This window comes from Lepus europaeus, chromosome X, assembly GCF_033115175.1.
Source record: "Lepus europaeus isolate LE1 chromosome X, mLepTim1.pri, whole genome shotgun sequence".
In the NCBI taxonomy this organism is placed as follows: domain Eukaryota; kingdom Metazoa; phylum Chordata; class Mammalia; order Lagomorpha; family Leporidae; genus Lepus; species Lepus europaeus.
In genome coordinates, this window is record NC_084850.1 from 50,648,466 (window position 1) to 50,672,121 (window position 23,656).

Here is a 23,656-nt window from a genome sequence, read left to right on the forward strand (position 1 = left end):
CCCTCATGGGGAAAGCAACCTTTTCAGATTATGTCGGCAGCAGGAGGAGATACCGGAACAGTTAATGTTTGTAGCGTAGCTTGTAGCGTGGCTTTCTCTGAGAACATGTGGAAACATATCATTTTATCTGTAACAGCAACCCGAATGTGTATCTCAGTGTGACCTGCCCTTCCTTCCTGTTTCGAAGAAGGCCTATCTCGGTGCCTGGTCACTATCGGCAGCTTCAGCTCAGTAAGTCCCACACTTCACCTCGTGAGAAAGATTGAACTAAATAGCAGAAAGTCACCCTGCATCAAGGAAGCCACAAACCTACTTCGGCCCCCTCTGTCCTTCATGACTTCCCTTCCCTTTCTAACTCAAATTTAACCTCTCTGGTTCAATGTCTCACGTCCTTACATGCCCTGGAGGTCTCACTCCTGACCTTCCATGACATATTGCCCTCCTTTGGTGCCACAAACTGCTTTTCATCCATCCATGCATTCACTCACTCATCAGCATTCATTGAGCACCTACTTAGGGGGCATGGAATGCACCTCAGAAAAATTCACAGAGGACATTTGAGCTGAGTCTTGAAAGACAGGGAACTTTCTGGAAGGTAGGAGAGGGTAGGGAAAAAAAAGCATTATTTTGGTCAGAGAACCATTATCCCTGAAGTCAACAGAACATAAAGCACACGCCATTTAGGGGCGCTATAACTAACTCAATATACATACAACCCGGGGGAAAGGGTTGGAGGTGATGGTGAAAAGGGAGCACAGAACAAACAATGAGGTGTGTGTCTGCTAGGCTAAGAGTTTGGCTTTTTATCCAACTGGCTATGGGGAGCCATTAAAAGCTTTGAGGGAGGAGATTAAAAATCAGATGTGCATTGAGAAAAAGCATCATGAAAGTAGCCAGAAAGATGGCTTGAAGAGGAAGACTAAGATGGGAGGGACTTGCTAGGCTAGTATTGCAATAGTCCAGATGAAGGAGAGCCCCGAATCAAAGCAGTGGCAATGGGGATGAAAGGAAATGGCAGCTGGGCACATGAGTGGGGGATTTAGGTGGCAGGTGACAAGGCCGAGTAACTGATTAAATGAGGGAGACGTGGGAGAAGGTTCTTGACTCTCAATTGGTTGGATGCGAGTGCTTTTAATTACAAGAGAGGACCCAGGAGAAATCAAGATGCAGGGAAAAGTAGTGAGACAGTGTGTATGGGATGAAGGTAGAAGAGTCCCTTTTGTGTGCTATTGCATCAGCTACACCTGAGTGAAAAGTGAGCGCCTTCCAAGCAGCTTAATGAGAATGCCCATGATTCTGTACAAGCAATGACATGGAAGATTACATTTATACTAACTACTGGAATTCTTAGCACGACATCTATTGTATTTAGAAATCTTCATTAATTTAAAAAGCGATTTTAGAAACCAAAGCAGCTTCAAGACATGCACACAAAGGGGAAAAAAAATACATCATTGTGACCTTATTAGGTGACTTTTGTAGAGCTTTTTAGCTGACTTACATGAAATAAATGGGTCAGCTCTGCACTCTGCAATATAAAATCTTTTTTTTTTCCTGGAGATTTAGAGCCAACTCAATTAGCTACGCTTAGGGAAAGAAGAATAGTACATGTAATTGGAAACCACAGACAATCCTAAGCTCCACGGGCAACTCCCAGGGAAAATGCGGGCATCATGTAGTTCTTTAGAACTCTGGGTTGACCTCCCTGGCAGATACGAACCATCAGCCAATGACCTCCTTGGAAAGTTTATGTTCTAGAAAGTCTACATTTATAAGCAGGAAGCAAGAACAAATGGTGGGAGGAAATAATAACAACAAAGCATATGTTTAAGAGAAAAAGACTGATCACTGTGACGGTCACACAGCTATTGACAAAGCCTAGGCTATGTGAGATAGCAAAGGATGAAGAGTGAAATAGTGAATGAGTGGTTCAAGAAACAAAGACGGATCTATTTACTCTGGTTGCTTTTTCATATAACCCAAAGGACCTCTGAAGATTACCTGAGAGCAGGACATTTCTTTGTAACTCAGACCCAAAATACAGAAGTTTTACCCAACATCTCTGTTCATTACACCCTCTCCTCTGCAGCACTGTCCACATAGTTCTACCTGTAAAACACATCCTAAATCCACCCACTTGCACCATCCTTTTTGCTACCTCCCTAGTCCAGGCCACGGTCAGCTCTTCCTAACAAGGCTCTTGCCTCTATTCTTACTTTACCTCACAAACTAGTCTCCACCTGGTAGCCAGAGAAACTTGTGAAAAATTCTCATCAGATCCTATAATTCCCTTGGTTGGAAACCATCCACTCCTTTCTCAATGTGTTTAGGAAAAAAAAAAAATCCAATTTTTTTTTTTTTTGACAGGCAGAGTGGACAGTGAGAGAGAGAGAGAGAGAGAGACAGAGCGAAAGGTTTCCTTTGCCATTGGTTCACCCTCCAATGGCCGCTGCGGCCGGCGTGCTGCAGCCGGCGCACCACGCTGATCCAATGGCAGGAGCCAGGTGCTTCTCCTGGTCTCCCATGGGGTGCAGGGCCCAAGCACTTGGGCCATCCTCCACTGCACTCCCTGGCCACAGCAGAGAGCTGGCCTGGAAGAGGGGCAACCGGGACAGAATCCGGCGCCCCAACCGGGACTAGAACCCGGTGTGCTGGCGCCGCAAGGCGGAGGATTAGCCTATTGAGCCACGGCGCCGGCCCAAATTCTTTAAAATGGCCTAAAACAACTCTACTGTCAGGTCTATACCTCTTTCTCCCACTTTGTCTCTTATAGCTCTCTTCCTGGCTTGCCAAAAAGAGAAGCCACAGCTGGCTTCTTTATATCCTGCAATAAACTAAGCACACAGCCTCCTCTGCTACCCTCAGGGCCTTTGCACTTGCTGTTCTTTCTGCCTGAACCCATTTTTCCCTCACAATGCCACTTGTATGAATCACTCACTTTATTTTCTTTTTAAACATTCTACTGTCACTTTGAAATGAGGAGCAAAATATTGTTTCACAGGCACCCATCATTTGATTCTTATCTTTTTTAGTTGAGCTATAATTCACACATAATAGGATGTATCCATTTTTTAAGCATGTCTTGCATTCAGAGCTGTGAAGCCAGCACCACTATCTAGTTTCACACATTTGCATCACCCCTAAAAGAAACCCCAATCCTTTAACTCTTACCCCACCCTACTCCTTATCTCCTCTTCAGCCCTAAGCAACTATCTGTCTCCAAATATTGGTCTATTCGGAACATTTCATACACATGGAACCCCACAAGAGGAGACCTTTGTGACTGGTTTGTTTCAATGAGCATAATGACTTGGAAGTTCATCCATGTTATAGTAGTAGTACTTCAGACCTTTTTATGGTCAGATACTATTCCATTGTATGGCTATGCCACGTTTTGTTAGTCCATTCATAAGCTGATGATGTTTGGGTCATTTCCACTTTGGGATACTGCAAATAAAAAAGTTTTTTTATTGAATTAAGTTTCCATTTGTCTTGGGTATATATGTAGGAGTTACAATGCTGAGTCATATCTTAACTCTGTGTTAACTCTGTTGACTGACTTTTATTTAGGACTCTACTCAAGGTTTAACTCTTCCAAGAAGTCTTCCCTGGACACTCCTTCTAAAATAATCTCCCACTCCTACCATCACACTCCATCCCTCTACCCTATTTTGATTTCTGCACAGCACTTGCCACTATTCAAAACAATTGCAACTGATTGATGAATTTACCATCTCTCTTTCCCCACTAGAACATCAGCAACTTGAGGACAGATACCTTGTCAGCGTCACTCACTGCTGCACCCTTTGCAGCTAAGACAATGATCAGCACACAGTAGGGACTGAATAAATGTTTATTGACCACGTGAATCAATCTGCAGCAGAAATGTTCTTCTTTTTCCACCACAAGGCCTATTTGCAAATTTACTAATGATTATTTTAGTGCTTTTCTATTCCTTTAATTGTTCTTTGGAAAAATTAAAAGTAGCCTGTTTAAATTATAAGCTGAGTTCTGGGCTCCTGGTTTTAGCCCAGCCCACCTCTAGTTATTGCTGCCATTTGGGGAGTGGACAATTGGATGAGAGCTCTGTCTGTCTGTCTTTCTGTCTGTCTGTCTCTCTCTCTGCCTTTCAAATAAAGAAAAATTTTAAAAAATTAAAAATTACTATTAGTAGTAGTTTTGTAAAGAATTTGAAGATAATTTGACTTTGATTTTCACCTTCTAGCTAACCCCCTCACCTCCACACATAGGGTTGCAAAATACAGTCAAAGACATATGCCTTTAGAGGCAACTCCTTAAGACTGCAATAGATGCAGGTGTGTTATAGAACAAACCCTCAAACCTGTTGGATGAATTTTTATGGAACCCCCCCTAAATTGGGTCTGCTTTCCCAGTGTGCAGGAAGGCAACTACTGATGCCAGGGTGGTGGGAAAAGTAGGTCTTTATTGCAATGTGTAGAGCAAGGAGTAGGGCAGCCATCACTTACTTACTGGGCTCCCCAAAGGACTGCAGGAAAAGTGAAGAGGGGCAGCTCATGTCCAGACCCCAGGTTGATCATGACATTGTGTTCTTTGGGGAATTTTGATGATGGCAAAGTGGGCTCCACTCAGTCAGGTGCTAGTGACTTCTTGCTCAGGGTCTGGGGTTCCTAAAAAAGAAACTCCTCAAGACAAAACTGAACATCAGGCTGTTTTCTCTAGGAGAGATACCTGACCTCATGGGTCCTGCATTCAGGGACACTGTAGGGCTGGCTGTACCGCTCCTCAACTCAGTGAGCTAATTTTAGTAAGAGGTTGATTTACAATCATCAAAGTAGGGCAAAGAGAACTTTAAGGGTGGGAGACTGGGATCTAATGAATGGTATCTAGCATCTGCATCCAAGGCACTGTCTAGGGGTTTGGCTTCAGATACTAGAGCAAAGAAAATTCTAGTGAGGAAGATAAGATGCTGGAGGCCCCCACTTTGTAGAGCTGTGGATTGCGAGTTTCTCCTTTGGAAATGAAGTGTCTTTCAAAATGCCTAGACTTCCAATCTTTACATAAAAAAAGAAAGCGTTATTTTTTTCCTGGAAATATTCACACGTTTCTCACCTGGAAATCTTACCAAGAAGAGCAATATTTGTTGGTTGTATATTTATAAGAGATAATGGATGCGAAATTGTATGATAACTGATTTTGACACTGAATAAGAGTTGTTTGCCTCAAATAAATGGTACCAGAGTTAAAGGTGGGGGGACTTATCTGAAGGATTTTTTTCTCTTCCTAATACGAAAATGAGATCAAAATTTGTATGCAAGATGTTTTCCTAGCTCCTTGCTTCAGTTTGCCTTCATCTGGTCTGTTTGGGAGTGGAGGCTTTAGAAAACTCAAGATGCAGAATTGAATAGGAGCAATGGATCATTACCACTTCAGAAGAGATCAGAGTTGCCTGTGGGACATTTTCACATGCATTATAATACCTTCCCTCACAAGCTTGCATTTCAAGGGTGCTTTTCAGAAAGCACTTGGTGTTTGAAATTGCTGGTTGAATATTTTAAAGGGTTAAACAAGCATGTTGTGAATGTAGAGAGTAAGGAATTTTGCAGCAGGAGTAGAGGCTGTTCTTTATAGAAGTCTTCAGGTTAGTGATTTTCCAAATGTAATGACTTCTCCCAAAGTTTCAAAGAGATAAGCTTAAAACTCCAAAGAAGGTCCAACTCTATGGCATAGTAGGCTAAGCCTCCACCTGCAGCGCTGGCATCCCCTATGGCCGCTCTACTTCTGATCCAGCTCTCTGCTATGTCCTGGGAAAGCGGTGGAAGATGGCCCAACTGCTTGGGCCCCTGCACCCACATCGGAGGCCAGGAAGAAGCTCCTGGCTCCTGGCTTTGAATCAGCCCAGCTCTGGCCATTGCGGCTCTTTGGGGGAGTGAACCAATGATGCAAGATCGCTCTCTCTCCGTTTCCCTCTTTTTGTAACTCTGACTCTCAAATAAATGAATAAAATCTTTAGAAATGAAAGCCCCAAAGAAAAGGAATCACAACTATAGACAGACACATGACATAAATTTTTCACAACCCCTAACTTTGTAATGCATTCCTAGTCTCCACAGAAGTATGCTTAACATTATGGAGCAAAATAAACAAGTTTAACCATATACTCAGATCATCATTTATATGCAGTTTTAGAATATGCAGGATAATATATACTTATTATGTTGAAATTATTTACTTGTTTTTATTTTCACTTATTTGCAAGGCAGAGACAGAGACAGAGGCATAGAGAGATCTTCCATCTGCTGGTTCACTCCCCAAATGCCCACAATAGGTGGGCAAGGCCAGGCCAAAGTCAGGAGCTTAGAACCCAACCTGGGTCCCCCAGGTGTTGGCAGGGGCCCAAGTACTTGCGCCATCACCTGCTGCCTCTCACAGTGTGCACTAGGAAAAAGCTGGAATCTAAAGCATAGCCAGGACTGGAACCTAGGCTCTCTGATATGGGATGCAGTATCCTAAGTAGCAACCTAACCATTGTGCCAGACTCCTGATCAATATGACTATTGTTTACAGAGGCAGGCAGGCATTTATAGTAAAAGTACAAAAATGTGCCTGGAAACGAAAATCTTTCCATTCAGGACCTCCTCAGATAGTAGAAGATGAGATTGGACAATTATACAGATGCATCACATGCATTCATCAGTGGTTTTGGCAAAAGCTATTTAAATGTAACGTGTATAGTCCAGAAATGCACAGATTAAAACTGTACCTATTGGGGCCGGCGCTGTGGCATAGCGGATTTTTAAAGCCCTGGCCTGAAGCGCTGGCATCCCATATGGGCGCCGGTTCTAGTCCCAGCTGCTCCTCTTCCAATCTAGCTCTCTGCTATGGCCTGGGAAAGCAGTAGAAGATGGCCCAAGTTCTTGGGCCCCTGCACCCGCATGGGAGACCTGGAAGAAGCTCCTGGCTCCTGGCTTCGGATTGGCACAGCTCCGGCCGTTGTGGCCATCTGGGGAATGAACCAGCAGATGGAAGACCTCTCTCTTTGTCTCTACCTCTCTTTGTAACTCTGTCTTTCAAATAAAAAAAAAAAACTTAAAAAAAAACTGTACCTATGTAACCAGTGCTGTATCTATAAAATTGTGTTTCTTAAGCTATGAATAGGCTAGTGTTGATTGTATTATCTATAGTTCTTATATGCCTGAAATATTTAATTTATAGATTTATTTTAACCCCACAAGAGTCCCAAGTGGCTATATTACCAATCCTTTAAAGTCATTTCCTCTGTTGCAGGCATTTGAGGAGCGAACAGGCAGATGGAAAACCTGCCTGTCTGTTTTACTCTCTCACCCTCTCTCTGCCTTTCAAGTAAATAAATGTTTAAAATATATACATACATATCTTTAATTCACTTGCAGTTGTAAAGGGACATGAAAATCCAATCATAAATGGGATTTTGGGTAGATGTTTGGTGTACAGGTTAAGATGCTGCTTGGTGGCCGGCACCACGGCTCAACAGGCTAATCCTCCGCCTTGCGGCGCTGGCATACCAGGTTCTAGTCCCGGTTGGGGTGCTGGATTCTGTCCCGGTTGCCCCTCTTCCAGGCCAGCTCTCTGCTGTGGCCCGGGAGTGCAGTGGAGGATGGCCCAAGTCCTTGGGCCCTGCACCCCATGGGAGACCAGGAGAAGCACCTAGCTCCTAGCTTCGGATCAGAGCAATGCGCCAGCCGCAGCAGCCATTGGAGGGTGAACCAATGGCAAAGGAAACCTTTCTCTCTCTCTCTCTCTCTCTCTCTCTCTCACTGTCCACTCTGCCTGTCAAAAAATAAAAAAAAAATTAAAAAATTTAAAAAAAGATGCTGCTTGGGGGCCGGTGTTGTGGCATAGCAGGTTAAGCCACTGACTTCAACACTTGCATCCCATGTGAGTGCTGGTATGATTCCTGGCTGCTCTGCTTCCAATCCATGTTTTTGCTAATGCACCTGAGCAAGCAGTGGAAGGTGGATCAAATGCTTAGGTCTTGGCCACCTATGTGGGAGACCCAGATGGAGTTCCAGATTCCTGGATTTGGCCTGACTGAGCCTTGGCTGTTGCAGCCATTTAGGGGAGTGAACCTGTGGATGGAAGTTCTCTCTCTCTCTCTCTCCCTCTTAAACTCTGCCTTTCATATAAGCAAATACATCTTCAAAAAAGATGCTCCTTGGGACTCCTGGGTTCCATATTGGAACACCTGTTTTGATTCCTGGTCCACTCTCAATTCCAGCTTTCTGCTAATGCACACCCTGGGAAGCAGCAGGTGATGGTTCAACTTATTGGGAGACCTGGATTCAGTTCCAGGCTCCGGGTTTTGGCCTGGCCCAGCTTTGGCTCTGTTGCAGGCATTTGGAGAGTGACTAGTGGATGGGGGATCTCTTTCTTTCGCTGCCTTTCTCTCTGTTTCTCCCCTACCCCTCTCCATCTCCCTGCCTCTCAAATAAAAATAAACATATAAATAAATGAAAAATTTAACACTGGAATCCTTGGGGGAAATGAATTAAAAACTATAATTGTTACAAATGATAATGCCATCTGTCATTTAATGTAATTTTCACAAACAGTATATCAAAGTATAAAAAAATTATATTGACTTGGATCCAATGGAAGAGAATTTGATGTATCTAGGAGCAATCCTGCCATTTTTCTTCCTCAGACACTTCTTTGTTTCCCCTTAGCCACCTTTTAAACCAGTCCTGAATTTCTGCAAAGCTGACAGGGAGTCCTGCTGCCCATTACCACAGTATCCCCTGCTTCCTCCCACTGACAGACTGGGAAAAGTAACCTGGGTTCAAGGTTGTTTCAGTTTGGGTGTTCCTGATGTTCCCCTCTGCTGCTGGGAGATTCAAGTTACAGATGGACAGTTACTGCATTCTTTGCCTGCAACCAAGGTAGGGTCATGCCCAGTTTATAAACAGAGCATACATGTGCAAACCCATTGTTTAAAACTTGCCTCCATGTCCCCATAAACAGAATGGCTGCTTCATGTGGTGGTTAAGCTCCCCATGTGAACCCTAAATCAATAAAGTTAGCAAACATCTACCTATATCTCTATGGAGAATATTGTCAATTTGAATCAAGTGTTGACCAAGTGTCTTTTATGAGACAGGCACTGCAAGGGCCTACAGATATGCAGAGTCTGTGCTTCTCAGAAAGCTATTTGTCTTATAGGGGGAGATAAGCAAATTACACGAGTGCCTATGAGTATAAGAGGTTGTTTGAAGTGCCATTTGGAGGGGGACATACAGAGAAAAGTGCAGATGGAAAAAGGGAAGACATCACATGGGTGAGACGGAAGCAGGGAAAGCTTTCAGAAGGCAGTGTCATTTGAGATGAACAATGACAATGGAGAGGGTAAGATGTTTCAAAAAGAAAGAACAGCAGAGGCAAAGGCTTGAGATTAGGAAGACATGGGCTGTGGTCTAGAAATGGCAAATAATCCCTCCTTGTTGGGCCAGAGCATCAGGAGCGAGCCAGATATGCAACTCGAAGATCTCAGGCTATCGCTGGCAGCAGTAACAGGTGCAACTGGTCAGAAGTGCTCGGAGCTGGACAAAGACTCCCCTCGTGCACGTGGTGCAAGGTGAATGGGTAAGGACGGGGAGTCCAACAGGTTGAAGGCTGTGAGTTGTTGGGGAGAGGACGCTGGCATCTGTAGTAGCTCTGAGGATTTGGAGGGGAAGCCCTGGGTGGAGGCAGGATATCAGGAATAGAGCTCCCACTCTCGCATTCTGCCCTCACCTCCAGCCCTTTGTGTTCTTCCCTACCTCAGATTGGCACAGAAAGAATAAGAGGGTGAAGTGGAGGAAACCTTGGGGGTAGCAGGACTGGCAGGGTAGGATACAGTTGACATCTCTTTTACCCTCTGACCTTGCCATCTAGCGCCAAGAGGGGCTGTGGCGGTCTTGGTGGTGGGGGTGGGGCGGGGAAGTGAGAGTAACCAGAGGAAGTTGTGGCTGAAAGGGATTTTACCTTCATTCTTACGCACTTCTGGAAGATGGGCCCAGAGCCTAACACGGGACAGAAATGGAGAAAGAGGTGGGTGTCTCCCATCCATGCAGGAAGAGTGGCAGGTCCTGGATGGTACACAGATGTGGTTAGTCATGCACACATCAAAGATGTTCACGGCCTCTTTCTTCTACTTAAGTGGAGGAAAAAAGCATTGCTATTTGTGACATGCCCTGTGTAGAAGGAGAGAGCAATCTACTGTCACCAGAAGGCACACGTTCCAAACTCAATTCGAGAGCAGTCACAGGAAGGACAGAAGAGCTGCCAATTATTGAGGCAGTGCTATGTGGCAGGCACTTAGTGTTCTTATCTCACTGAATCTTCCCAGTACAAGAAGTACAGGCGCAAACCTCTGGATCGAGTGAACACAAGTTTGACCCTCAGTGCCACTTCCTAGGTCCAACTCGGGTCTTAACACAGATTAAGAATTCAGCAAGGGGCTGGTACTGTGGTGTAGAGGGTAAAGCCGCCGCCTGCAGTGCTGTCATCCCATTTGGGCGCCAGTTCGAGTCCCGGCTGCTCCACTTCCTATCCAGATCTCTACTTTGGCCTGGGAAAGCAGTAGAAGATGGCCCAGGTGCTTGGGCCCCTGCACACATGTGAGAGACCTGGAAGAAGCTCCTGGCTCCTGGCTTTGGATTGGTGCAGCTCCGGCTGTTGTGGTCAGTTGGGAAGTGTGAACCAGCAGATGGAAGACCTCTCTCTCTCTCTCTCTCTCTCTCTCTCTCTCTGCCTCTCCTTCTCTCTGTATGTAACTCTGACTTTCATATAAATAAATGAATATTTTTTAAAAAAAGAACTTAGTAAATACGGAATAAGTATCAATTAAGCAACTGATCGATATCAGTATATGAATATATATCACTATAGATACACATGTTTATGAAGCAGATGCTATTTTTTTATCTTCATCTTGTAAACCAAGAAACTAAGGAATGTGTACAGGTTTACACAGCTACTCAGTGGCAGAACTTGTATCAAAACCAGTTGTCCAGGGGCTAGCCCTGTGGTGCAGTAGGTTAATCCTCCGCCTGAGGCGCCAGCATCCCATATGGGCACCCGGATCTAGTCCCAGTTGCTCCCCTTCCTGTCCAGCTCTCTGCTGTCGCCTGGGAGTGCAGTGGAGGATGGCCCAAGTCCTTGGGCCCTGCACCCGCATGGGAGACCAGGAGAAGCACCTGGCTCCTGGCTTCGGATCAGCATGGTGCGCCGGCCGCAGCGCGCTGGCCGTAGAGGCCATTGGAGGGTGAACCAACGGTAAAGGAAGACCTTTCTCTCTGTCTCTCTTTCACTGTCTACTCTGCCTGGAAAAAACAAAAAACAAAAAAACAAAACAGTTGTCCAGTTTCTGTTTGGGATAACAATGAAGTTCTGAGAGTGAATAGTGATGATTGCACAATATGGTTAATATAGTTAATGTCACTGAATTACACACTTAAAAGGCTTAAAGCTGGCAAGTGGGATTTTGTATGCACGTTACCCTCCCACGCAAGCCCGGCTGTCAGAAGCTGGGGTTTTTTTCATGGTGGTTTGCATAGATAGCCTTTCAATGCACACTGTTCAAGGGTCTGCTGTTCAGAAGGCCCTGCAAAGTCACCCAACAAGAACTAGATTTGCGGTCAAAAGCGCTCTCTGTTCAAACAGCACATCTGCTTCTTGCTGAGCTCTCAGTGAGTGGCTCAGACTTGCCTGGGGTTTCTTGGGCTGAAAGGGGAACCAGATCCCACACAAGCCTCCCTCTCCCAGGATGTGCATAAACTACAGACACAAAGGTCCCCATTGTGTGACTGGCCTTGAGGAGGGAGGAGCCAGGCGGCTTGGAGCCCCTGACAAGAAGGACACATCAGCTCCATTCCTAGTTACTCCTTTCTCCAACGTGGAATATGGCAGCTGGTGGGTGGGGGCCTCTCAAGGGAAGTGCAACGGCCACTGATAGGGGAAGTGGAGAGGGCTCCTTGGAAAGGGGAAGGAAGATGAGCTCAGAGTGAGATAAATCATTTTCAGGGGGTTAAAGTAGATAAGAAACCTGGACTGCAAGCAATCCTAGAGTCTCATTTCGTTGCAGAAATGATCACTCTTTTTTTCTACCACTCTTGGGAGAAAAAAATCAAAAACTCTGAAAGCCCCATTAGTCTCTTTGGCCCCTGTCCGACTTTTCACAGCATAATGACCAAGCGCCCGGACACCATGACACGAAGAGAGGATGAGAAGCGGAGACTCCACTCCTCTTCCTGTTGTCCACACCACAACCCCTTCCCTCCTCAAGTTCCCTAAAGCTGCCATAAGCTGGTTCAGCAATGGAGAAATCATGTTTCTCCTAAAAATAATTTTGTGGGGGGGGGTGTGCAGGGGGGGCGTCTGGCCCACCATTCCATATCAGAGTGCCTGGACTCAACTCCTGCCACTGACTCCAGACTCCAGTTTCCTGCTCATGTGCACCCTTGGAGACAGTGGGTGACAGCTCAAGTACTTGGGTCTCTGGCCTAGTGTCAAATAAACAACTCAGGGTGCCAAGTTGTTTAACCAAGTACGCCTATCCTGGGAGGAAGGTTTGCAGAACACCTTGCAGGCCACATCCTTGCCCTCTGCTGCACAGGACTGAGCGTGCCTGTTATAGCCTAGAGGAGAAGGTACACAGTGCCTCACTGTCACTGTCCTCAGTCTGGTCCCATTATTTAGGCTCAGCCTGTACAGAGAAAGGCACGCCCGCACCAACTCAGCTGAGGGCATCGGATGCCTGTGTTCTTGGCTTGCCTCCTTCAGTTTCACCCCATGTTGTTTCTCGGAGCCCCAAGCGTGACTCAGCACATTGGCTCCTGATCATCCCCTCTATCTCCTTCTACTACCACGGTGGTAGTAGATGGTAACCTGATGGTAACCACGGCCCTCAATCAGGATCTCAGAAAACTCCCTCAAATATCATTCTGTTCGCTTCCAGACTGCCTCCCCCGCTCACCTCCTGCCCATCTCCTTGGATGGGGCTGACCTGGTCCCAAAGGCTGCTCGGACTGCAGACCATGTGGTATCCACTCAGCGGCAGTGCCTGTGCTCCGCGCCCTGTGCATCAGTGCCAGGCAAGCAGGCTAAACAGCTGCTCTGGCAGTTGTCTTCACCTGCCCCCTCACCACCATGTTGGTGCTGCCAAGAGACTCTCCCCCTCAAATGCTTCATCAATGGAAATCAGGCTTCCAAAGAATTGAGAGGACAACATGTACATTTCCCACTAAGAAGGATCATTATTTTCTCCTGTTTTACAAAGATGTATTTATTTATTTAAAGGGAAGAAAGAGAGAGAGAGAGAGAGAGAATCTCCCATCTGCTGGTTCACTCCCCCAAATAGCTGCAATGGCCAGGGTTAGGCTAGGCTGAAGCCTGGGGCCTGGAATTCCATTCTTACCTCCCATGTGGCTGACAGGGACCAAGCACTTGAGCCATCTTCAGCTGCCTTCCCAGGAACATCACCAGGAAGCTGAAACAGAAGCAGAGCAGCCAGGATGCCGACTGGCTTTCCAATATGGAATGCTGGTGTCACAGGTGGAAGTTTAACTTGTTGTGCCACAACAAAAGGGCATTTTTTTGGTGCCAAAGTTAGCAAACCTTCCTCCAAGTTTGCACTTTCCTTGCCTTCCTTTCTCTCAAAGGAACTATGAGATAAATTCAGTTCCTCTTCTTACCTATATGTAGCACCATTGAGCTCAGGATGGATTGGCTGCAGCTCTGGTAGTGACCAAGGAGCTGATGTGACAGAGAATTCTTTGAGGAGGTGTCTTAAGTTTTCTGGAATGTGACCTGTGATCATTCAGCAGATCTTGGTGGCAGCTGCTTCCCTCATCTGCATTGCTACTTGGTCACTATAACAGGCTGTGTGTGGAGTACAGGTGAAATGTAGTGCATCTTTCAAATAAAATAAAAATTAGTTAAATTGAATTATTAGCTTTTAAAAGGATAACCCTTGTGGATAAGCACAAAGTCAAGAGACAGCGATGAAACAGAAGCTGTGAACTTATCGCCCCAAGATAATAAATATGCCCCTGCGACCAGCGCCCCCTCTGGTGGCACTGCTGGACAACACAGAGTGCATCATGAAGATGCCTGTCCTGAAGGGCTGGATCCGCGTCCAAAGCAATGTCTTAATCACTGAACTGAACACCTGCCCCAAATGTAAGGGCTACCCTTTATTGAACTTTGCAATTCTCTGGTCCAAAGGGCAAGGAGGTCCTCTAAGAACTTTGGGTAATTCACAGGAGTCTGGCCAACTTGGGATAAGAGTTGCAGATGAAGGAAGACAGCATCTAGGGACAGGAGCTTCTGTGCCTATACAAGATACATATTCTATGTGAGGCTGACCAAGGATCTAGCCTGCAAGGCCTGTGCGCTGTTGGCATGGGTGGGGCGATGGTGCTCTTCGACAAGAAGCACCGGAGACAAGTTTCAGTGACCACGTCTGCTTTATTAATGAACAAGCACTATTTTTAAAGGGCAGGCAGAGGGGGCAAAGGGCAGAAAGAAGGGGTATAGCTAATACAGGGCAACACTAATTCTATAGAATAGAGTTGATATTGGCGCCGCTATGCTTCTCCAATCAGCTTCAAGGTCACATAGTTAGGATAGCTTTCCAGGTGGGCCTGGGCCACACCCAGGAGCAGTTTACCTGATTGGCAGAAGGGGGTGGGGGAGAAATGTGCCTGGGGCTCCTGCCACCTGCCAGCAGTCAGGCTAACTACATGGGCTAGGCAGGCAGTCTCACGGGATCACCCACACTAGCCTTCAAGTTTCATTCAGTTGGGTAGAGCTCTGATGTCAAAACTATACACTAGGCCGGCGCTGCAGCTCACTAGGCTAATCCTCCGCCTGCGGCGCCTGTACTCTGGGTTCTAGTCCTGGTTGGGGTGCCGGTTCTGTCCCAGTTGCTCCTCTTCCAGTCCAGCTCTCTGCTGTGCCCAGGAAGGCAGTGGAGGATGGCCCAAGTGCTTGGGCCCTGCACCCGCATGGGAGACCAGGAGGAAGCATCTGGCTCCTGGCTTCGGATTGGTGCAGCGCGCCAGCCGTAGTGGCCATTTGGGGGATGAACCAACGGAAGGAAGTACCTTTCTCTCTGTCTCACTGTCTAACTCTGCCTGTCAAAAAAAAAAACAAACCTACACACTAGCCCCTCCTCAATGCACTATAAATCTGTGCACAAGATTCCATTTTTACATAGCTGTCCATGGTTTTTTTTAGATTTATTTATTTGAAAGTCAGTTACACAGAGAGAGGAGAGGCAGAGAGAGAGAGGTCTTCCATCCTCTGGTTCACTCCCCAACTGGCCACAATGGCCGGAGCTGCGCTAACCCAAAGCCAGGAGCCAGGAGCTTCTTCCAGGTCTCCCACGCGGGTGCAGGGGCCCAAGAACTTGGGCCATCTTCTACTGCTTTCCCAAGCCATAGCAGAGAGCTGGATCAGAAGTGGAGCAGCCAGGTCTCGACCTGGTGCCCATATGGGATACCAGCACTTCAGGCCAGGGCTTTAACCCACTGTGCCACAGCACTGGCCCCTGCTATCCATGTTTTTAGGGAAACACAGCTTCATAGGGTTCAAATCCATTTAAGATGATGAAACCCCCCAAGTCCATGACAAAGGGTGCCCAGTGCCCAGCAGCAGTGGCAATCTCACCTAAGAGATTAACAAAGGAACTCATTAGACTCAGATTGCTTGGATACAATTATAACTGGAAACACCAAGTTCCAAGGATTTTAAGGGAGCCTTGTGTAAATCACAATCTTTGCCCCCTCAATGGTACATTGTCAGCATGGGGGCACCCCTTTTCCAAACAAGAATATGTTGAAATTATGCTTAAATGATGTGGTTTATGATGGGATTTTTCAGATTTCCAAACTGCTTTAAGAACTATTCCATGGCTTCATTTGCCAAGGTTCAGTATAACCAAATCTGCAGGAATACAGGTTTTGCCAGTGAAACAAATTGGTAGCTCAATTCTTCGATTCTCCAGGGGGCCACTGAGCACTTAATTTCCCAGATCAGCTGAGCCTGGGAGGCCCAGCGAGCTAATGGAGTTTATCTAGAACACCAGCAGGCATCTCTTGGCCACATCAGTTCTAGCCATTGGGGAAACTGAAGACAGAATTTATGGAGTTTTCTGCCCCCTGCTGTCTGCAGGTAGCAACGACACCAGGATAGACTCAAGCTTTTTCACGTGGGGCTGCAGGGCTACAGGGTTCCAGATGTCAGGACACTGTCTGGTTTAGGGAGTGTAGGGCTGCAATTCGGCCCCTAGTGTCCTCACCAAACCTTATGCCCTGCACAAGGCTGCGGCCCCAAGAAGGTTGACTTCTTGATCAGGTTAGTCAGCTGTTAATGGTTTGGATAGGGTTTGAATGTCTCCCAAGGCTTGTATTGAAATTTAAGCCCCATTGTGAGATATTAAGATGATGGAAGGGCGGAAATTGTGGTGCAGCAGATTAAGCCACCACTTGGGTTACCCATACCCTTGTTGGAGTGCCTGAGATCAAATTCTGCCTCTACTTCTGATCCAGCTTCCTGCTAATGCGCCTGGAGGGCAGCAATGAAGATGGCCCAAGTTTTTGAGTTCCTGCCACCCACATGGGAGACCTAGATGGAGTCCTTGGCTCCTGGCATTGGCTTAGCACAGCGTGGCTGTTGTACTCATTTGGGGAGTGAACCAGTGGATGGAAGATCTCTCCCTCCCTCCCTCCCTCCCTCTGTGTGTGTGTGTGTGTGTGTGTCCCTCCCTCTTTCTGTCATTCTGTGATGGAAAGGTGGTGTTATCAAGTTTCCACATCTTTATGCCCCCTTATCTGTGCTTTTCTGGCAACCAAGACCCCCCTGTTTGGATAGTCGCCCACAGCTCTCTTATGCAACTGTTTGACTCTGCAGGGACACTATTGTCTGTAAGTGCGTATGAGCAGTGGGGAAGCACAGTTAGATGTGGCTGCTTGTGGATGGACATGGACATGCAGATGTGGCTGTATGTGGTTGTATGACTGATTACAGCTGTGGATGTATGTGGATGCCTCTACAAGTGTGTCTGACTACCATCACAGACATAAAGTTGGATGTCTCCTGTGGCCCCACTGCCATCGTGGGCTAGTGGCTACTTGCTCATTTCTCACTGCCACTGTGAGTAAAGGAAATTTAAACCAACAAATGGCTCTGACTTCTTCTCTGACCTGTCAGAATCTGGATCTGCTTGTCCTGGGCCCTAAGTCAAGGGAAATTCACTGTGACTTTCGAATCAATCAATCTTTGTTGTTTTTTAAAGATTTCTTTACTTATTTGAAAGAGTTGCAGAGAGAGAGAGGGTCACACACACACGCACATGCACACACACACACGCGCACGGCGGAGGTGGGGGAAGAGAAAGTCTTCCATCTGCTGGTTCACTCCCCAGATGGCTCCAATAGTCAGGGCTAGGCCAGGTCAAAGTCAAGAACGAGGAGCTGCATCCGGGTCTCCCATTGGGGTACCCAGGGCACAAATACTTGGATCATCCTCTGCTGCTTTTCCCAGGCCATTAGCAGGGAGCTGGATGGGAAGTGGAGCAGCCAGGACTTGAACTTGTGCCTATGTGGGATGCCAGCATTGCAAGCAGTGACTCTACTCACTATACCATAATGCCAGCCCCCAAATAAATCAGTCTTTAAAAGAAAGACTATGTAAATGTATATTCTTCTCCATTGTGAGATATTAAGAGTGGAAATTCACTTGTCCTATAAGAATACCTCCAGATGTGTGTGTAGATATGGCCTCTTTCTAAAAAATCCTCTAAACTGTCTATGGTGTTTAGAGGTGGGGTCTTAGGAAAGTGATTAAGATTAGATAAAATAATTAGTATGGAGCCCCCATTATTGAATTATGGTGTTTTTTTTTTTTTCTACGAGGGAGAGAAACCTGACAGATACAGACACAAACACACAGCTTCCTTATCTTTTGTCATGTGATACCCTGCACCATCTCAGGACATTGCCAGCAAGAAGACCATTGGCAGGTGAGGCCCCTAGAGCTTGTACCTCCAGAACCATGAGCTAAAAGAAACCTCTTTTATTTATAAAGTAGCTCCCTTCAGGTATTTTTTTTTAGTAACAAAAAGCTGACTAATTCATCTTCCAGAAGGGACCATATTTTTCTGAATCTATTCTAGAAATTTCCACATAGCTTGAAATTGCTAATTTCTAAAGGTAACAAATAGGCTACTACCAGTTCTATATGACAGGCTGTGCAATTGGCATGCAGTCAACCTGAAGGGGCAACTGTCTCCATTTTTGAAAACTCACTTTTCCTATAAAAGTAATTTGGGGTACACATGTAGATTCGGCCATCTGGATTGAGTACTTCATAGCTACCCATTCAGCTATGTGCTTTGGTTAACTCTGCCTCCAAAATATATCCTGAATACATCTGCTTCTCTACCTCTTCACTCATTTAACTTCCCAGCTAGCAGAATTTCTTGCTACTGTGGTAGCAATATGGTAATAATAATAGAAAGAACTAAAAAGGAGAGTGTTCCAACATGGGAAGCAGTCCACATAGCAGACTCATAGAATGACAATCGCTCTAAACAGCACTCTGACCTCAGAATCAGCCTATAAGGCATTCTAATCTGGCTGAAAAGCCCATGAGAGCATGTCAGGCATGGAAAGTAGAGACACTGTGGCAAAAAATTGTCCTACATGAAGGATCTCTGTGAGTAAGACCCTAGTGGAAAGAAGTGGCCATCAAAGAAGGGTGTACTTTTCTCTGAAGGGAGGAGAGGAGTTCCACTTTGCTTATGTCCCTGTATAAATACTGACGGAGTTTGTGTATTCAAAAGGCTTACATAGCTATGGCAGCTCATATCAAGAGCCTTGGGTAATCACTGATGTCATACATAAGAGTGTTAATTGTTAAATTAAAAACAGGAGTCACTGTGCACTTACTTCCCATTGCAGGACAGTCTTCAATGAGTTGTAATATGAGAATTAACTATCAAATTTGGTCTCAAACAGGTTTTTGTGTGTGTGTGTGTGTGTGTGCAAATTGCAGAAACCTTTACTTAGTATAGAGTTGGTCTAATGTGTATAAAGTTAATTGAAAATGAATCTTAATGGAGAATGAGACAGGGAATGGGAGAGAGAGGAGGATGTGGGGTGGGTATGGGGGCAGGAGGGCAGGTATGGTAGGAAGAATCACTATATTCCTAAATTTGTACTTACAAAATTTGTACTCATTAAATAAAATATTTCTTTGGGGAAAAATAGAGAAAGAAATAAATGTTATGGTTAAGCCTGTGAATATAGAATGGGTTAAAATTATGTCTGCAGACCGGCGCCATGGCTCACTAAGCTAATCCTCTGCCTGCGGCACTGGCACCCCGGGTTCTAGTCCTGGTTGGGGCACTGGTTCTGTCCCGGTTGTTCCTCTTCCAGTCCAGGCAGTGGAGGATGGCCCAAGTGCTTGGGCCCTGCACCCACATGGGAGACCAGGAGGAAGCACCTGGCTCCTGGCTTTGGATTGGTGCAGCACGCTGGCCGTAGCGGCCATTTGGGGGATGAACCAATGGAAGGAAGACCTTTCTCTCTCTCTCTCTCTCACTGTCTAACTCTGCCTGTCAAAAAAAATTATATCTGCAAAAACTAATGAAAGGAATAAGGATATGAGGGAAAGGGAAGGAGGGAAGTATGGTTGTCTTCTTGGAACTGTACCTATGAAATACATTGAATCTCTTTTTTATATTAATAAAATTTTTTAAAAGAAAAAAAAAGAAATAATGATCTACTACAATTCTCTCCTAGCTTCTCTCCCTCTTCCTATTCTTTCCTCTCCACATGGTAACCAAAAAAATTGTTAAAATATATGTCAGTTCATACAACTCCCCTCTAATGGCTTCCCAATGGGCTTAGGATAAAATCCAAACTCTTTTCATGGATTGCTTGGCCCTGGACAATCTGGCCCCTGCTTAGCTCATCTGCCTATCTCTCACTACGCTCTGGCTCATCTGCTAAGCTCCAGAAATTCTGGCCTGTTATTTTCATTGAAATTTTTACTGAGATAATTGCATTCACATTTAGCTGAGAAAACAATATAGAGAGATTCTTTGTGTACTGTGGCTACTTTCCCCAAGAGTAACATTCTGGAAAGCCATATCACAACCAGAATATTGACATTGATATGATCTACCAGTAGTATCCGAATTTCTGCAGTTTTACTTTTAGTCGTGTGTACATTTAATTCGATACAGTATCATCACCTGTGCTAGTTCATGAATCAGCCATCACAGTCAAGATATTGAAGTGCCATCATCTCAAAGAACCCTCTTGTTGCTTTTTTCTAACCATATTCACTTCCTTTCCCCCACCACCTACTTACCTGCAGGAAACCACTAATCTGTTCTCTTTCTGTAAATGTCACATAGATGGAATTGCATAGTATGCAACTTTGAGAAATTGACTTTTTAAATTTTCATTCGGCATAACTTTCTAAAGATTGACCCAGGTTGATTAATGTATCCATGTTTGTTCCTTTTAATTCCTGCATTGTATTCCAAGGTATGCATGTGCCTCTGTTTAACCATTCACCCATGGAAGGGCATCTGTGATGTTCACGTTCAGGTCTTAGATAAACACAAGTTTTCAGGCTAAATGGCCAAGGGTGTGATTTCTAGGTGATTTACTTTAAGCTTTAAAGAAACTGCCAAACTGTTCCAGAGTGGCCACAGTGTTTTACGTCCCTGTAGGCACTGTATAAGTGACAGCTTCTTCACATCCTCACCAGCATCTGTTGTTGCCACTGTTTTCTATTTCAGCCATTCTGATACGTATGTAAAAATATCTCATTGTAATTTCAATTTGTGGCCGGCGCCGTGGCTCACTAGGCTAATCCTCCACCTTGTGGCGCCAGCACACCGGGTTCTAGTCCCGGTTGGGGCGCCGGATTCTATCCCGGTTGCCCCTCTTCCAGGCCAGCTCTCTGCTATGGCCCGGGAAGGTAGTGGAGGATGGCCCAAGTCCTTGGGCCCTGCACCTGCATGGGAGACCAGGAGAAGCACCTGGCTCCTGGCTTTGGATCAGTGAGATGCGCCGGCCGCAGTGCGCCGGCCGCAGCGGCCATTGGAGGATGAACCAATGGCAAAAAGGAAGACCTTTCTCTCTGTCTCTCTCTCTCTCACTATGCATTCTGCCTGTCAAAAAAAAATTCAATTTGTGTCTCTAGGATGGTTGAAAGTGTTAAATATCTTTTTTATGTGTCTTTTTCTCCATGTGTATATTCTCTTCAGTAAAATGGCTATATCTTGCCCATTTTCCTGATAGATTTACTTGACGTTAAGCTATGAGAGTTATTTATGTTTTGTAAATATGAGCACTTCGTTGGATATGTGGTTTGTACATATTTTCTTCCAATCATTCTCTTTATATGAGCTTTCACAAACCAGAAGCTCTGAAAATTTGAATGAGGGTCAAATTATCTTATTTCCTTTTATGTTTTATTTGCCTAGCCCTAGATCCCAGGATTTCCTTTTTTTTCTAAAAGTTTTATAGTTTCAAATTTTACACTTTAGTCTTGTGGTCCAACCTTAGTTTTGTATACAGTATGAGATTTAGGTTAAATATGATTTTTTTTTTTGCCATTAGATGTTCAATTGCCCTAGTACCATTTGTTGAAGATGTTACCCTTCTTCCATTGAATTGGTTTTGCTTGTTTCTCAAGCCACTTTCTGGATTGTCTATTCTGTTTCATTGATCTCTATTCTGATCTAAAGATCCATATATCAATCTCTCCACTAACACCACACTGTCTTAATTACTACAAGTAAATAGTAAACCTTATCATTTATTTATCTATTTGAAAGGAGGCTAGAGAGAGAGGGAGAGAGAGAGAGATTTCACTAATTTTTTGGGGTCTGAGTTTTTGTTTGATTTTTCAAACATTTATTTATTTACTTGAAAGGCAGTTACAGAGAGAGAGAGAGAGAGAGAGAGAGAGAGCTCTTCCATTTGCTGGTTCCTTCCCTAAATGACCACAAGGCAAGGGTTGGCCCAGGCTGAAGCTAGGAGCCTAGAATTCCATCCAATTATTCCATATGGGTGGAGGATCCCAAGGACTTAGGCCATCATCTTCTGCTTTGCCAGGAACATTATCAAGGAGCTGGATCAGAAGTGGAGTGGCTAGGACTGAAATGGGTGCCTCTAGGATGCTGGCATCGCAGATGGTGGCTTAATCTGCTGTGCCACAATACTGGCTCTCTTGATTCTTTGAGTTCATGAGAGATTTTCTTTTTCCATACTATCCTTGGGTTTTGTATCAGGGTAATACTGTATTCATAAAATGAGTTGGGAAATATTCAGTGCTTTTTTGTTTTCTAGTGGTGGAGAATTTTTTTCAGGAGCTTTCTTATTATAAACTTAGTTTCTCTAATATGAGCCTATTAAGATTCTTATTACATTTCAATTTGCTGAGATTTGTTTTATGGCCCAAAGTGTAATTTGTTTTCATTTGTTATGTTCCACGAGATCTTGAAAAAATGTATATTCTGCTATTATTCAGGGATGGCTGTTCTAAATCTTGCTTGAGATTTTGATAGTTTATGGGTCTTGAGGAAATGGTTCATTTCTTTTAGATTGTCAGTTTATAAGAGTAAAGTTGATAAAAGTATTCCCATATCATCTTTTTAATGACTATATGGTCTTTAATGTAATAGCCCCTATTTTATTCCTGACATTAGTGATTTTATCTTCTCTCTGTGTTTTTGCCAGTCTTGAGAGATGGCTTTCAATTTTATTGAACGTTAAAGAATCTGTTTTTATTTCATTGTTATTCCCCATTGTTTTCCTATTTTCAATTTAATTGATTTTTAAATATTTATTTATTTATTTGAGAGGTAGAATTATAGAAAGAGAAAGAGAGAGAGAGAGACAGAGAGAGAGGTCTTCCTTCTGCTGTTCACTCCTCAAATGGTCGCAATGGCCGGAGCTTTGCTGATCTGAAGCCGGGAGCCAGGAGCTTCTTCCAAGTCTTCCCTGCTGATGCAGAGGCCCAAGGACTGGGACCATCTTCTACTGCTTTCCCAGGCCATAGCAGAGAGCTGGATCAGAAGAGGAGCAGCTGGGACTAGAACCAGTGCTCATATGGGATGCTGTTGCCACAGGTAAAAGATTAACCCGCAGTGCCATAGTGCCAGCCCCAGTTTAATTGATTTTTATTTGTGTCTTGTTATCTTCCTTCTTATGCTTGCCTTGGGTTTATTTTACTCTTCCTTTTCTAGTTTTTTGGTGTAACAACTTATATTGTTGATTTGAGCCCCCTTCTTCATCTCTAACATAAAATTCACTGCATAAATTTCTCTCTTGGCACTACTTTACCTATATCCCACATATTTTTATATGTTGTGGTTTTGTTTTCACTCAGTTCTGTGTGTTTATTTCCTGTGGGAAGTCCTTTTTGACCTATGGATTACTTACAACTGTTTTTGCTTTTAATATTTCCACGTTTGGAGAGTTTCCTACTGTCTTCCTGTCATTGATTTATATTTTGGTTTTAGAGAACACACTTTGTATGATTCTAATTATTTTCAATTTGTTGAGATTTGTTTTATGGCCCAGAGTGTAATTTGTTTTGGTTTGTTATGTTCCATGAGGGCTTGAAAAAATGT